This window comes from Phyllobates terribilis, unplaced genomic scaffold, assembly GCF_046119375.1.
Source record: "Phyllobates terribilis strain yellow unplaced genomic scaffold, ASM4611937v1 Scaffold_4__5_contigs__length_816908805, whole genome shotgun sequence".
Classification (NCBI taxonomy): Eukaryota; Metazoa; Chordata; class Amphibia; order Anura; family Dendrobatidae; genus Phyllobates; species Phyllobates terribilis.
The window spans coordinates 624,196,481-624,210,673 of record NW_027362764.1 but is presented as its reverse complement, the minus strand read 5'-3'; the positions used below and the strand labels follow the sequence as shown (position 1 = coordinate 624,210,673).

At 41.2% G+C, this 14,193-nt stretch overlaps 1 protein-coding gene across 2 annotated transcripts in view; it reads right to left on the bottom strand.

Annotated features, from left to right (window-relative positions):
* FAM110B (family with sequence similarity 110 member B) overlaps positions 1-14,193 on the bottom strand; it is a 150,326-nt gene that overhangs the window by 114,330 nt on the left and 21,803 nt on the right. Inside the window, exon 2 of one of the 2 annotated variants that reach the window (XM_073679325.1) lies at positions 3,676-3,866. The exons of the other annotated variant lie outside the window; for it this stretch is intronic. The gene's annotated coding sequence lies outside the window, so the exon portion shown is untranslated. The remainder of the gene's footprint in view (positions 1-3,675; positions 3,867-14,193) is intronic. 2 annotated transcript variants of the gene reach the window in all.

Sequence of the window (14,193 nt, the reverse complement as noted above, 5' to 3'; positions counted from 1 at the left end):
AAAACTGCAATAATTTCAAATATAATCTACAGAACAGAGAATATAATAGTGCTGTAACGTGAAATCAAGTCTTATTTATTTTTTAAAGGGCACCAGCCATTATTTTTTTTAGTATTAAATGGTGGCCTCCATAGTGTACAGTCTTTTGCTTAAGGCTATGTTCACACATTTACAGCGTTTTTTTGCCGCAGATTTTTATGCAAATTTTCAGCTGCATTTTGCAGTACCAGCAAAGTCTATGAGAAACCAGAATTCTCTGCTTACACATTTTTTTTTTTTTTTTTGCTGCGTGTTTTGTGCCTTGGTTGGGTTTTAGGAAAATAGAGCATGTTTTTTCACCCATAGGAAGTAATGGGTGGTGAAAAAAAAAAAAAAAAAAACCGCACCAAAATTTGCATCTGCGTTTTTTCAGCGTTTTTTCAGGGCAAAATAGAATGGGATTCTTTTTTTTTCACATAACTTTATAAATAAAACAAAGCAAAAATCCCAGAAATTATCTAAAACAAAGTACCGCATTTTTCCCCCCAAATTTGGAAAGAAAATGGGGTTGTGCCTTATAATCTGAATGTAGCTTACTGGCTGTGGTGGAGCGGGGTCCAAGGGTCGCTGCTGCAGGAAGCTTCTGGCGGTGGCAGGAGTGTGGCGATGCTGCAGGTCACAAGCTGGTAGGAGGGGGTGTTTGGCGGTGCGGGGGCTCCGCCAACATTTTGTGAAAGCCTGGAGCCCCCGCACTTTCCATGCTGTGGACTTCGGGAAAATGTCTGCCGGAGGCAGCGCGTGCTTAGAAGGAGACCAAGGTACCATGATCTCGTCTCCAGAGATCTCAATTGCACATGAGTTGCCTCTGGCAGCCATTTGCCCAAAGTCCACTGCATTGCATTGAAAAGCATGGAAAGTGTGGGGGCTCCAGGCTTTCACAAAATGTTGGCGGAGCCCCCGCACCGCCAAACACCCCCTCCTACCAGCCTGGGACCCGCAGCATCGCCCCACTCCTGCCGCCACCAGAAGCTTCCTGCAGCAGCAACCCTGGGTAAGCTACATTCGGATTATACTGTACCGGACCATAAGACACACCAAATTTTGGGGTGGAAAATATAAAAATATATTTTTCATAAGATGGGGGTCCATCTTATAGTCTGAATATGTACGGTATCTTACCTGGGGGGCAGTGGAGCGAGGGTCACAGGAGGCAGGGACCTTCAGGAAGTCGGCAGCGGAAGCAGAAGAGGTCAGATGCAGTGGAGACTGTGCCTGGCCGGGGCCTGGCTGAGGCCCTTAACCTGGCTGGGGCCGGGGCCGAGGCCTCTGGCCGGGGCCGAGGCCTCTGGCTGGGGCCGGGGCCGATTCCTCTGGCTGGAGCCAGGGCCGAGGCCTCTGGCTGGGGCCGGGGCCGAGGCCGAGGCCTCGGGCTGGGGCCTGTACCGGGCTGTGAGTAGTGAAGCAGTGTGGCCTGCACAAGTTTCCGCTGTGCGCGGCCATCTTCCTAGAGCTGTGATCCTCAGGAAAATGGCCGCCGGAGCTACCGTTCCGCGCATGCGTCGGCTTGGGTGGCCATTTTCCTGTAGCTCACAGCTCTAGCAAGATGGCTGCGCACACCGAAACCTGCGCAGGCCACACGCCGCTCACAGCCCGACACCGGCCCCAGCCACAGTACCGGCCAGGCACAGTTGCCAGCCCCTGCCGCTCACCTCCGCTGCCGCTAACGCCGCCACTGCAAACGCCACCGCAACCACCAGAGGTAACGTTCGGACCATAAGACGCACCTCCCCATTTTCCTCCCAAATATTGGGGAAAAAAAGTGCGTCTTATGGTCCGAAAAATACGGTAATACCCACCCCCATTTTAATTTAAAAAAAAAAAAAAAATTCCTTTTTAAAATTTGGGATGCGTTTTAGAATCCAAGGCATCCTATAATCTGCAAAATACTGTAGCTTTATTTAAAACATGACATACCAAAAGGAGAAAAAGCACAAGTTACCCAATTTACCTAACATAACACGTGCAGAAATACTACAGAAAATCTGCAACATCAAAGACTCACCAAATACTTATTGTGGGAATGTACTGTGTTTTTAGACACCGATGTATTCGCATGGTGTTTGCTGTAGGAAGACACTTTAGCATCTTTCACTTAAGGATTCTTGGGAGTCTTTCGCGGCGTCTTTGTCACAGGTGTCTATTAATATTCTGTATATAATAAAGTGGTGGCTTCCAAGAATGGATCAGTCACTCCTTATAGCCGCTTCATGGCTTTTGTAGGCTGAAGCAGTTAAAAGAAGTGACAAAAGATGGGACATGTACACATATGGATCTTATAAAAGGGTTGAGCTCAGTGTATGTTACTTACAATAGGCATTACCGTTACAGTATTTACACAACAGCATCAGTACCTTACAACACTATATATTAGTTTCAATACATTATGAAAAACCGAATGACAGTTCACACGGCACAATATAACCGCACAGCACTATTATTACAATATAGCGTTGTCTTTAGGGGTAGGGACAGGGCAGTCCACACCCTTACATGACGATACAATTGTTCTGTCCCCATACAGTATCATGTTATTGGAAACACATCACGAGTTTACATGGGGCGATGTGCTGTCATTCACAATTTTATTTTGTTGTTGGAATAAACGATCCAACCACCAGACAAAAGAGTGTTTTCACCATTCATCAGTTGATCACTAGCATGTTTACACGGGAGGATAATGTTGAAGGAGAGTTCCTACGAATGCTTGTTATACGATTATCGGCTTGACTAAATGCACAATTGCAGAGAACGCTCCCTGAATGCATGCACATAAGCTCCAATTTGTTTACTGTTGGGAAATATGCAGGGTGACAGTGGGGAACATGAATTCACTGCGGCCAACGAGAAACCCACCTCCTCTCAACTAAGCAATTTTGACAAGTAGTGCACTTTAGGGAGATGCCAATTGAATAAAATTAGAAGTTTTTTTTTTCCTTTTAAGAAATAAAGGATCTTATGACTTGAACCTTAAGATCCTTGACTCATTCTGCTGGCACTTATCTCCAAGATCCTTCATCCAACCCAACGTGGAACGGCTAAAAATTATTCCCTTCCCACCACTTACTTTACAGCCAGCAGATGGAAGGATTCTGTGTTCGTCCAATCCCTGTCAGATATGGCTTCAAGGATTAGTTAAAGCTTCAAATCTTTCCCATAATTATTTACTCAACCATGAGCTATTACTTTAGAGACATCAAGTAACACTCGTTGCCTCCCGTCCAGTAATCTACACACAGCACATTATTCATACATATTCCCCACTTTTGCCTTTCAGATATCTTTTCTTAAAATACAAATAGTTTACCGCTGACATAGACAGGATGGGTTCCCAGCTTCTGCATCTCTCGATTAGGGATAAACCAGGAACAACTTAATCCAGATTACTTTGTGTGATAGTTTAGAGCATACTACCTACAGAATAGTTATAGGTTTACACAGCCCGAGACAATACGCTCTGTACTCTACATTGTCAGATTATGCAGGATCTCCGGGAATGAGAAAAAAAAACAAGGACATGGTCTGCATACTACTTCTTTGTTCCACAAAGATCAGTATTCTTGATACATCTATGCAAATAATCAACAGATACTTTGTTAATTTCAGACTGTAGAAAAAAAATAGAACAACATTTCATACCAAGTTGCCCCACGTATAAGAAAAGGGTATTTGCTCATTTGTTTTATCTTGGGTTCGGTCTTAGACGGCCGCAGTGTGAATTTGCACCTTTACATTGGACTTGTACCAAGATATGTTCCAGCTCATTTTTTGGTCTTGTTTTCAGCTTTTGTACTTTGTACAAACAGGACCATGGGTCCCTCCTTTTTGGCCTGTAAAAAAAAAAAAGATATATAGAGCTAGAGATATATATTTGGACCATGTTAGCCAGTAGATAGAAATATTTTTCTATTTGAGAGTCCTCAGTGGTTGATACCTTTTAATGGCTAACTGAAAGGATGGTCACAGATTGCAAGCTTTCGAGACTACTCATGCCTCTTCATCAGGCATAGTATAACACAAAATTGTCTACATAGCTTTTCACAGTCGGGTCTGGGTCCTGCTCTGCCCCCATCTATTTTGAGGTCTGCTGACACATAGCGAGGTGAACTACTTAAGTTAGGGACCATCCAGATAGGGAACTTAGTTACACCATGACAAGGTGTACCCAATGTTAATTCCATGTACTATTACTATTTATTTACTGAAGGGTATTTGCTCATTTGTTTTTATCTTGGGTTGGTGTAAGAAAAGAGGCAGAAGTGGATAACACTTTGGCCCTCCTAAAGACTTAAAAATAACTTCCTAGTCCATAACTTTCTGAAAGGTTGCCCAATGTCTAATTCACAGGTTAAAAATATATATATTTTCTAAAGGACTCATTCAGATGTCAAGGATTTTTCTTGTATGCAAATAAAACAGTGTTCTTGATGACACTTTCACGAGGGTTTGGGCAGTGACAGTTTTTACTCATTTTTCTTTTAGGAGAAAAAAACAAAAACAAATGATGAAGGCATCGTTATGATTTTTTTCAGCTGACTCAGACCTGCATTGGCAAGCTTGATCAGTCAATTGAATCAAAATTGAATAGGACTCAATGATTTTGTGTGGCCCACTCGATCCACAAAAATACATAGACATGTCAACAGCCACATATACGATTATAGGCACAAGTTTCAAATGGCAAAAAAAAAACAACAGATAGAACTCGAAAAAAACTGATGCATGAATGAGCCCCAACATGAAGTTATTCTCCGGAATAAAAAATATAAATGATTTGTGATCAGTAGGGGTCATAAGTATGGAGAGGACGTGGTACTACAGTGAGCACCATGGTAGTACAGCTCTGCCCCACTCAACTGAATAGTTTAATGTATGGCTAAACATCAGTGCCTAGATAGACAATAAATGGGCCACATGGTTACTGGTCATGTGGCTGCGCAACTCAAACTCTATGCCATTTGGTGTTCATAGAATGTTAAAGTTGGAGGGGACCTCCAGGGTCATCGTGTCCAACCCCCTGCTCAATGCAGGATTCACTAAACCATCTCAGACAGATGTCTGTCCAGCCTCCGAAGACTTCCATTGAAGGAGAACTCACCACCTCTCGTGGCAGCCTGTTCCACTCATTAATAACCCTCACTGCCAAAAAGTTTTCTCCTTAATGATTAGAACAAAAATGCCTAGAGACAATGTTGTGGCTTCACAGTCCTTTCTATCTTCTCTCTATGATTAGTGCAAGGAGCAACCTGGAAACAGAATCAACCAGGACAGTGATAGAGACTTGAAAGACATACAAGTTGACCCCATAAATTCAGCAATCACCCTTCTAATGTCCTGCATCGGAGAGAGAGCTTAAAATTAATTATTTAACTGTCCTAGATCATCAGGGATACTTACATTTACACCGTCCCTGCTCTAGACCTCCAGGTACAGTATATTATTAAAGGGGCAGCTTGGTCTTTGGGTACAAGTCTGCAGTCCCTCTGCGTGCTGTGAAGATTCTCTTTTGCTGATGCTGGGAGCAATTGGTCATGTGACCTCAAGTACGCAATCTGCATACTTCCGGCCACATTCCAACTTGACGTGTCTGGGCTCGCTCAATACACTTCTAGTCGGCATGTGACCACATATATGCAAATCACATACTTGGGGTTATGCACCTGCCGCCAGCACAAAAAAATCCTCACAGCGCGAAGCGACGACAGCGCAGGTTCATTCAACGCTCTGAGTATATAGAGCGAATGCTGTAACTGCGGCCTCGGCCATGACTGACACTGGCTCTGCATTGGGGCCGGATGCCAGTCAATGCCGGGGGGCACGGTGACAGCCATCACTCTGTATTCCCAGAGCATTGACTTGACCCAGGTCGGCATTGCCCCTTGTAACGTTGCCCAGAGAAGTAAAGTTAATTTTCTCCCTATAGCGTTCGGCTGCGTGCAGGCGCCGGGTAGATCAATAGCACTATTAACCTGCAGATTAACCCAATATCTGCAGGTTAATAGCTCTTTCCTGGTGACAAGTTCCCTTTAAATTGCCAGGGATGCCTTGTGTGAGTTCAGCATCCTAGTATAATCTAAAATTGAGGCCATGTAATAAAAATACACATTTGGCTAATCTAAATCAACAATTATAAGTCGAGACTCCTCAAACACAAATGGAGGTAGAGTAAAAGGATTGACTAATTTCTTTAACCTATAGGGGCGCTTTGCGTTCCAAGTGGCTCGGAAAAACATAGGATTGAGGACAGGCAGAGGTGATCGTCCAGCCAAACTGCACCCGCGGCACATGCCCAAAGTAGCACTGTCACATAACAAAAATGTATCCAAGAATAGCTTAATTATTAAATGGGGCATATTTCTATACTAAATGCCTATGACACACTCATACTAAATCACCACAAACACATTTTTCCCATATGACTAATGCTTATACATGCTAGAAGACTCGCAGAAGCCAGGACAAAGGATGCATGTGGGTAGACCTTCCAAAGAATCTTCCAGTGTTATTTCAGTAGACGATTAAAGCAGAAAAATATTATCACTTTGTAACCTAATTATCCAAGAAAAAGGTAAGCACACATGATTTGCTAGTCCTAACAAATGTGGGCCAATGTATACGCAAGACTTAAAAAAAGAGATGTCTGCATAGACTGTATGAGCTGCCGTAGATTGACGTAGTTTGTGTCTCTTATCTTAATAAATCTGTCTGAAACATAGTGACTACTTATGTAACCACCACACACATTTTTTACCAAGCAGAAACATAAAACTCCAATTTTTATACCATGTGAACATTTTTCTTTGGGGAAAAATTGCTAATTTACTGGAACAAATGGTGGAAACAGAATAAATCTGGATCATTGAGTTATAATATCTGTTCGCTGTTAGTCAAGTAATGAAAACAATGTGGTTTACATCCATAAGCAGAAAGATTTCCAGGTCTGGTGCTGCTGACATAGGTGCACAGCGCATAAGAAGAGAGTGCCAATATGACGACCTGAGCTCCCCCATTGTGCCGGTCCTTTACTATTCCTCCTCGAAATGCACAAATAGATTCACAACTGTGTTGTTAAAGTTTGTCCCTACAATATACTTGATGAAAACCCCAGAACAGTGTTAAATAAAGTGTCCAATCCACATCAAATTTGGAAATGGGATTAAAAGTCAGACTTGACTCAGCTTCACCCCATAATCTGTGAGAAACTATGGCAGACGGCCATTCCTGGTTTAACCTCAATCAAACAGCCTTTTTTTTTTTTTTTTTTTTTTTTTTTTTTTTTTATGTACTTGTTCTGTGTTTTTCAAGCATAGAACAAGTACCCATTATAGTGTATGGGGCTGTTCACAGGTTTTTTTTTTAAGTAGTACTGAAGAAAATCTGGAGCCCTTGCATTAATGACAAGAACATCTAATCCACGTATCTGGCTTTGGCCACGGCCCCACTATCAGCATTCAGTCAGTATTTTTTCCTCAGGAGTGGGAGCCAAAACCAGGTGAGGAACAATCAGGGAAAGCACTCACACCTAGAATAGTCTATGGGGTAGTTCACATATTCCTTTCTGTCTACATGAGTGTATAGGGAGAGACCTGTCAGTCATTGGCAGTGGGCGGGGAGAAGCCACCGAGGACCCGCCTTTCAGAGTAGTCTCCTGTGAGGCTTGGGCATCGGCAGCTTTTCAAGTATGTTGTTCTCTGTAATGTCACAGAATACCTGGCTGAGTTTATACAGCAAGTGCCTGATACATGCAGCCCAGGTACCCTTTAAAGCACAGCATGTTGGAATAAAATGCAAATAAATCTACTATAACAAATTTGGCACATTTCAGGCTGTTTTTTTGCACTAGAAATTGCAATCTACATCTGCGGTGAGCACTAAAAGTATGTCAAAGTTTGGAGTAAATGACAGAAAGTCTGTCTTTGAAAGTCTACTGTTTTAGTCACTTTTAAAAGTTAACAAGCTAAGGAGTTAAAAAAAAACACAGTAAAATGTTGCAAATGTTTATGCGGCATTTGCCAAAATTGGCACTTGTATAAATTCAATTGTAGGTTCTGTTCCCTTTATAGCGTTTGTGTTTTTTTTCAGCAATGATCAATCTCAGACACAATAGTTCGAAGCACGTTAGTTCAGCTCTACAGAAAGTATAAATGTGAACTCCGGCGACGGGTTAAGACAACACGGCCCTAAACAATGGCTCCGGCCACGTCACACATGGCTTGCCAGTTCTGCTGGCTCACAGTCACCAAGTCACACACTGGAATCATTATGACAAGTGAACATTCCTCCTCCGCAGAATAGAGGAACAGGAAAGTGGAATCCCACCGAAAAGCTTCTCTCATAAAACGTGTGTGTTTAGACTAATCTGGATGGTGCTACAAACCACGAGGCTCCAAAACCTATGGCTGGGAAACCCCCTCCCCCAACACACACCTCCCAGACTTCTACTTATTGAAAAGAGCCGCAGGATTAATGAGGTTCCCAACAAATACAAGTAGATTAAATTTCCTCCCAGTCAGAGGTTAGGAACTGAAAAAATAAAAAGGAAGTCCAGATGTCCCAGTACTTTAAACCGAGTCTAACATAAAACACACATGCCCAGGCCAAAAGAAGGGAATCGTAATCCTGACGAAGGTAAAATCTGTTGCGGGAATGTAGTCTGACAACTCTGAAAACAAATAAAACCGACAGCAGTCAGTGTATGAACAATAATTCCATAAAAGCATGTTCGTATACCAATAAGTGATGCATATATAGTACACGCAGCTAACAATCCCTATGCTTACCATTAACAAGTGACTCAAGTTTCCATTGAACGTCCCAGACACAGGCAATCTCATGTGCATATTACAGTAACAAGGAAACCATCGCACAGACTGGGCTCCAGTGGCATTTCATGACAGCTCTAGGTCTTTAAGCCATGTGCCAAGGTGGAGGTTTTGACGTTGCGTATTTTAGCTGCGCCAAAAACGCTTGATTTTACAGTTCTTGATTACCAATTTACAAAACCAAAGAATATGTGTGGGCTAAAAGAGAACTATATAACCTATAAAAGAGGAACGCCACACTTGAAATAGAAGATTCAAATAAATTCTTTATTAAGTAACTTAATAGAATACATAATATTTAAAATTTATATAATAAATTACAGGGAATTAAATCAGCACAAAAAACAGATGGGTGGCGAGAAAGATTGGGTATATAAATATTAACAGACTCAATATCCAATATAAAATTAAACTGTAATTCATGCACATAAATTGTTTAAGTGGCTATAAGTAGTTAAAAGAAAAATTTATATATACAGTACAGACCAAAAGTTTGGACACACATCTCATTTAAAGATTTTTCTGTATTTTCATGACTATGAAAATTGTACATTCACACTGAAGGCATCAAAACTATGAATTAACACATGTGGAATTATATACTTAACAAAAAAGTGTGAAACAACTGAAAATATCTCTTATATTCTAGGTTCTTCAAAGTAGCCACCTTTTGCTTTGATGACTGCTTTGCACACTCTTGGCATTGTCTTGATGAGCTTCAAGAGGTAGTCACCGGAAAAGCATATATATATATTATATATATATTATATAATATATATATATATATATATATATATATATATATATATATATATATATATATATATATATATATATATATATATATATATATATATATATATATATATATATATATATATATATACACACACACACACTGCTCAAAAAAATAAAGGGAACACTTAAACAACAAAATATAACTCCAAGTAAATCAAACTTCTGTGAAATCAAACTGTCCACTTAGGAAGCAACACTGATTGACAATCAATTTCACATGCTGTTGTGCAAATGGAATAGCCAATAGATGGAAATTATTGGCAATTATCAAGACACCCTCAATAAAGGAGTGGTTCTGCAGGTGGGGATCACAGACCACATCTCAGTACCAATGCTTTCTGGCTGATGTTTTGGTCACTTTTGAATGTTGGTTGTGCTTTCACACTCGTGGTAGCATGAGACGGACTCTACAACCCACAGAAGTTGATCCGGTAGTGCAGCTCATCCAGGATGGCACATCAATGCGAGCTGTGGCAAGAAGGTTTGCTGTGTCTGTCAGCGTAGTGTCCAGAGGCCGGAGGCGCTACCAGTAGACAGGCCAGTATACCAGGAGACGTGGAGGGGGGCGTAGGAGGGCAACAACCCAGTAGCAGGACCGCTACGTCCACCTTTGTGCAAGGAGTAACAGCAGGAGCACTGCCAGAGCCCTGCAAAATGACCTCCAGCAGGCCACAAATGTGCATGTGTCTGCACAAACGGTTAGGAACTGACTCCATGAGGGTGGTATGAGGGTCCGACGTCCACAGATGGGGGTTCCGCTCACAGCCCAACACCGTGCAGGACGCTTGGCATTTGCCACAGAACACAAGGATTGGCAAAGTCGCCACTGGCGCCCTGTGCTCTTCACAGATGAAAGCAGGTTCACACTGATCACATGTGACAGACGTGACAGAGTTTGGAGATGCCGTGGAGAGCGATCTGCTGCCGGCAACATCCTTCAGCATGACCGGTTTGGCAGTGGGTCAGTAATGGTGTGGGGTGGCATTTCTTTGGAGGGCCGCAAAGCCCTCCATGTGCTCGCCAGAGGTAGCCTGACTGCTATTAGGTACCGAGATGAGATCCTCAGACCCCTTGTGAGACCATATGCTGGTGCGGTTGGCCCTGGGTTCCTCCTAATGCAGGACAATGCCAGACCTCATGTGGCTGGAGTGTGTCAGCCGTTCCTGAAAGATGAAGGCATTGAAGCTATGGACTGGCCCGCCCGTTCCCCAGACCTGAATCCGATTGAGCACATCTGGGACATCACGTCTCACTCCATCCACCAACGTCACGTTGCACCACAGACTGTCCAGGAGTTGGCGGATGCTTTAGTCCAGGTCTAGGAGGAGATCCCACAGGAGACCATCCGCAACCTCATCAGGAACATGCCCAGGTGTTGTAGGGAGGTCATACAGGCACGTGGAAGCCACACAATACTGAGCCTCATTTTGACTTGTTTTAAAGGACATTACATCAAAGTTGGATCAGCCTGTAGTGTGTTTTTCCACTTTAATTTTGGGGGTGACTCCAAATCCAGGCCTCCATTGGTTAATAAATTTGATTTCCATTGATGATTTTTGTGTGATTTTGTTGTCAGCACATTCAACTTTGTACAGAAAGTATTCAATGACAATATTTTATTCATTCAGATCTAGGATGTGCTATTTAAGTGTTCCCTTTATTTTTTTTGAGCAGTGTATATATATAACTACTATAATTACCCAATGGAGTCACCTAGAACCCGTGCCCCGATGCACGTTTTGCACATTTGCTTTCTCCATTTGGACAGAGTTAAAAGTCAGGTTGACACAAGACTTTTACATTTAGAACTTAGCATATGTCTTAACATATGAAAACATTTCCTTTTTTCCCCTTTTTCTTCTGGGAGTTTTTGGTGCCCTGCTAAATTAAATCAACTTTACAAATGATGTGTCCTTTATCTTTATTTTCTAGCTTTCTATTTCCCAGTTAATGACCAGCTTTAAAATCTTTTGACTTTTAAATGCATCTGTGCTTCAAAATCACTTCTGTTATCCATTACTTTCCTTAGCTATCAAATTACTATTTTCTAAGCAATCATTAATGCAATGTTGTGAAACGGAGCACCGTAGAGAAACCCTGGAGAGTCACAAATTCAATTGTGACTATTTCATCAGTGTTAAAAATACAGTCCATCTACAGACCAGGTGAATGCTGAAACTACTCATTTAGGTGGTGTAAACGGGACCAATTTCATTGGAAGCTAAGACACAGACATTTTTGATATAAGTGAAGGCACTATTCTAGAAACATTTCTGCAAATTGAGCACCTACTCCCTCTATATAGTAGTCAATTCATTTCCCTTATATTCTACTCCTGTCTCCAACATGGCTGAGAATAAAAACGTCACCATTTTAGGGTACACTCCTATGCACACGTCAGATTTTCACTGTGTATAACAGTAGCAGCATAGGCATTGAGATTTCATAAAATCTCATTCACACACTGTGGAGAAGATCTACAGCATGGTAATTTATGTTGCGAGGGTCACAATGGATTTCTCTATTTCCAAAGCAAAGAGTAAAATGTGCAGCAATTCAGCAGAATTTTCATAACATAAATATCCCATTTAACCTAAAAATGATTTCTTACCGAATGTTTATTTTTGTGACTGGTTTTTTTTTGTAGTTTTTTTTAAGCAGGCAAGTCTATAGGTCATAAAGAAATAAAAGTACAGAAAAAAAAGTTTTTCCCCTTCAAGGGTGTTTTTTGCACTCCATACAAGTTTTTTGTATTTAAAACACAGCATGCTTTAGGTATGGTGTTTTTACCGCCATTTTTCCCATAATCTTCTTTATAGGACTGAGACAACCCCCTTCTCAATTACTGTATTTCCCTTTCTAAAATAACAACCTGTATTCACTTCTGATGCTGTTCACGTGAAGTTGATTCACCTGGGGCTTGCGTGACGCTGTATGTTAGGTGAGCCCTCCAGCCCTTCAGCGGCCTATAATGAGATGCTTCACTTTTACATCCTTTGAACGAAACTGAATTGAGAGCTTATGCTGCTCTCTGACCTCCCCGGAGGTCAGTTAAAAGAAGGTAGACTGAAGCGGTCCATTAGTGGGTGCTGATTGGCTGCAGGCCTCACATGATGCAATAATAATGGACTGTCCTGCTGTGCGCTTACCGCTGAAGACAACAATCACGCTGTGTGTACAGTGTTATGAAGTTTCTCTATGTAATGTAAATAGTGATGACCGTTTTCTATATTGTATGTTGGTAATATACAGCATATAGGTAATGTAAAGTGTTAATGTACAATGCGAGTAGCTCTTAATGCAGGGTAAGTACAGGATTAGACTAGGGATAAGATAAGTACGGTTCATATAGGCAAGTGGCTTAGCAACGGCATAGGAGAAAAGATAGGGTAATAGGTTTAGTCTATAGGATCGAATATAGTTCATGGGTAGAACTAGCCCAGTGGGATGGGCTAGTTCTATGCCCTTTGTGAATTTTTTTTTGTTTTGTTTTTTAAAGCAGCGTAAATGACCTGCGGTGCACCTTAAATCCGCAACAAGTCAATTTCTTTTGTAGGTAAGCTGAGTTTGATCTGCAGATTTTCCTGATAAACTTGCAATGGATGCGGAAAATCCACAGGTAAAGAAACGCATTTACATTTTTAGGGCATTTCCATGGTTGAAATGCACATTACTGTATCAATAAACTTTTGTTAAAACCAAATACCAGGAAGCATAAAAAAAAAAATAAAAAAAAATGCAGATTTAAAGCATAACACACCAAAAAGACAAAAACTGCAGTCAAAATGAATGTAAAAACCTAATTTACATGAATACGTGTGGAAATGCTGCAGAAAGTCTACAACATGAAAAACTCACCAAATACTCATGGTGGGAACGTAGTTTAATGAGCAAAAGAATCTTGCTTATGAGAACAACAGTTGCCACACTGATCAGACCCAACACCCCGATGAAAAACAATCCTTTAATATATGCAATAAAAGACATCTGAATGAAGTCTAAAAGGAAGGCCAAGTTTCATATAGAGAAGCAAAAAACAAAGCTCTATCACCAAAACCAAAAATTATGGTCAGCTTGTAAATAAGGGCGTAAAAAAACAAAAACAAAAACAAAAAACCACACATTCATAGAACAGACGTGCGGCAAACTATAGGAAAATAATAAACTTTATATCAAAAACATATTCGGACAAGGGCATGCCTTATGTTAGTTGGTATCCTATGTCTTACCTTCTATTGACGTTCTTCATGATATAACTTAAAGGGTCATCTGGGCCTTTCATTTACGAAAGGGGAAAATTTTTTTTTTTTTTAAAAAATGAATAAAAAGGGCCACCAGGGTTGGGATTATGACAACAGCAGAGCTTAGATGAGTTTCTCCGTTTGCACGACCCCCATAGAAATAAAGGGGAGTTCTGGAAACCACTGCTGGTATGTTACGGAAAAAGTTAACTGTCCAAAAAACAAACAAATCCAAGTATATTCTTACTATATCCAACTGTAAACATTTTTGATGGATCCATTTTGATGGACTTGAT